The sequence below is a fragment of the Nannospalax galili genome, unplaced genomic scaffold, assembly GCF_000622305.1.
Source record: "Nannospalax galili isolate Female #2095 unplaced genomic scaffold, S.galili_v1.0 scaffold432, whole genome shotgun sequence".
Lineage (NCBI taxonomy): Eukaryota > Metazoa > Chordata > Mammalia > Rodentia > Spalacidae > Nannospalax > Nannospalax galili.
The window spans coordinates 1,428,617-1,431,715 of NW_008331138.1; positions in this window are offsets into that span (position 1 = coordinate 1,428,617).

Sequence of the window (3,099 nt, forward strand, 5' to 3'; positions counted from 1 at the left end):
CAACCTGAGTTCAATCCCCAGGTCCCACATGATAGGAGAGAACCAATTCCTGCAAGTTGTATTCTGACCTCCACACATGTACTGTGGCTCCTACAATTCCCAAAACAGGCAGACACACAAAATAAATAAATGTAATTTTTAAAAAGTTATTTTTAATTCAAGGTCAGGCTGGACTACATAGCAAGACCTAGTATCAAAGTGATTATTTTGTATAGTAAGCTAAAATTTGGGTCCTTGAATAGAACTACTATGTTAAACTCCACCCACCCAGGGCTCAGGGACCATTGTGGAAGAGGGGGCAGAAAGACTGTAAGACCCAGGGAGGAGGTGCATGACCATATGGAAATAGAATCCTATAGACTCCTGGGACTTGCTCATATGAACTTGCAGCAATGGTGTCAGCTTGCACAAGACCCATGCAAACTCAAGCAGACAAAAACCCAGCATATAACTGTGGAACTGGGCAGCAGGCCCCAATCTTAGTCAAAGAATTATTGGCAGTTGATTACTGCTGGGTGAGGGACAGCTGATCTTCTTTAAGGAGCAACTCTAGATAGGCTGACTAGACACCAGTGGATGAACTTGCACTGAGGGACATCTGGGTACACTAACTTGACTTGATAGGTCTTAACATAAAGGACAGAATGCATGAAATTGGGTGGGGGCTATGGGAAGGTTCCAGTGGGGGAGTGGGTTTAAAGATTATTAAGATGGCTGGGTGTGGTGGCGCATGCCTTTAGTCCCATCACTAAAGAGGCAGAGGCAGGCGGATCTCTGTGAGTTTGAGGCCAGCCTGGTCTACATAGTGAATTCCAGGCCAGCTGGGACTACAGGGAGACCCTGTCTTAAAAAAGAACAACAACAACAAAAAGTTCAGTGTCATCTCCATTACATATGTAACCTGGGCTGTGACACACTGTCTCAAGAAAAAGGAGTGGGGGGGGGGAGCTGGAGAGATGGTTGTGTTTGAGACAACTGGCAGCTCTTACAGTTTAGGTCCTAGCACTCACATGGCAGCCAACAACCATCTACAACTCCAGTTTCAGAAGATCTGACGCCCTCTGCTGGCTTCCATGGGCATTGTACAAACGTGTTTCATACACGTAATGTAGGCATAGCACTCATACACGTAAAAATGATAAACAGAGCCAGGCACGGTGGTGCATACCTTTAATCCCAGCACTTGGGAGGCAGACGCAGGTGAATCTCTGTGTGTTCAAGGCCGGCCTGGTCTACGTAGTGAGTTCCAGGCCAGCTGGGGTTACAAGGAGACCCTGTCTCAAAAACACCAGGAAAAAAAAAAAAAAGATAAATAGGGCTGGAGAAATGGCTCAGAGGTTACAAGCACTGGCTGTCCCACCATCTGCATAGTGGGCAACTGTCTGTGACTCCAGTTGCAGGAGCATCCAACAATCCAACACCCTCTTCTGACCTCCATGGGCATTTCACGACAGGATTGCACTTACATACTTGCAGGCAAGACACTGATACACACAGACACACACACAAATTATAAATAGTAAATAAAACCTTTTATAGAAGGGCGTGGGTTACATTACCATAAGATAGTAAACTGCGAGTATACCAAACCAGGACATCCTCAACTGATTCCTGGTGACCCACGGGGAGCCAACGGGTCTCAAGATGATTTGGTCTTCCAAGGATAATCTGAGAAGATGCAGTTCCTAGATTTGACCATAAGAGGGTGCAATTCACTCTGCTGTCCCTTGGGCAGGAGCATGGGGTTCTTGTGCAGCCTGGCTTTGAATTCCTCCTGATGCTGGGATTACAGACGTGCACTACTGCACCCAGGTTTTTTGTGCCTAATGTGCAGGTGTCTGTATGGATTCACATGTGTGTATGTTGTGGCCAGAGGTAAACCTTGAGAATCCTGCCTCGGTTGCTTTTTTTTTTTTTTTGGTCTTTTTGAGACAGGGTTTCCCTGTAGCCTCAGCTGTCCTGGAACTCACTACGTAGACCAGGCTGGCCTTGAACTCACAGAGATCCGCCTGCCTCTGCCTCTTGAGCGCTAGGACTAAAGGCGTGCGCCACCACGCCTGGCAGTTGCTTTTTTGAAAACATTTACTTATCTTGTGTGTTTGAAGCTCAGACATTCAGAGTGAGTTCTCTCTCAGGGACAGAACTCAGGTTGCCAAGCTTGGTGGCAAGCTCCTCTGACCGTTAAGCCTTCTTGCTGGCCCTCTGTCTTGATTTTAAGACAAGGTTTCTCACTGGGATCTAGGACTCACTGATTTGGCTAGGGTGTTCAGCACCCTCTGAGGATCTGCCCGTCTCCTTCACCAGCTCTGGGATCCTAAGCGTGTGCCACAACACCAGGATTGTCACATGGGTGCAGAGGATCAAAGTCAGGTCCTGGTGCACGTGGAATAGCAGCAACTGAGCTACCTGCCCAGCACCCTGCTCTTAAGCTCCTGATTAAATGGGATCCTGGCTCTTCCACTTACAAAATTAAAGTGAGCCAGCTGTAGCCATTTGTTCTCTGGTGCTCATTAACTTTTCCATTTCTCCCCTTCCTGAGCAGAGACCAAGCTTCCCAGGGAGAAGCCCTTCAACTGAAGGGCTAGAGAGAAGGCTCAGTGGTTAACCCTTGCTGCTTTTCTGGAATATTCCAGTCAATTCCCAGCAACCACATTTGGGTAGTTTTACAACCACCCATAACTCCAGCTCCTGGGGCTCCAACACTTTGGGCCTCCTTGAACACCTGCACTCACAGGCACATGAGCACATACACACACACTCATAGATACAAATTTAAAATAAAATGTTAAAAAAAATTGCCTAAGCAAGCATCCATTCAGGGACCAGAGGCGGGGATCTCTCAGAGTTCGAGGCCAGCCTGGTCCACATAGTGAGCTCTAAGATAGCCAGGGCTACATAGTGAGACCCTATCTCAAGAAGAAGAAGAAGAAAAAAAAAAAAACCACACACACACACACACACACACAATATTTCTACTGAGGTAACATCTCAAATAAGACACAATGGAAACAATCCACCAAGAGCGAGTCACAGGAAACAACATATGGCAGAACTATGCCATTATCTAAAGTACTTGACAATCTATAATGGACATGGTCA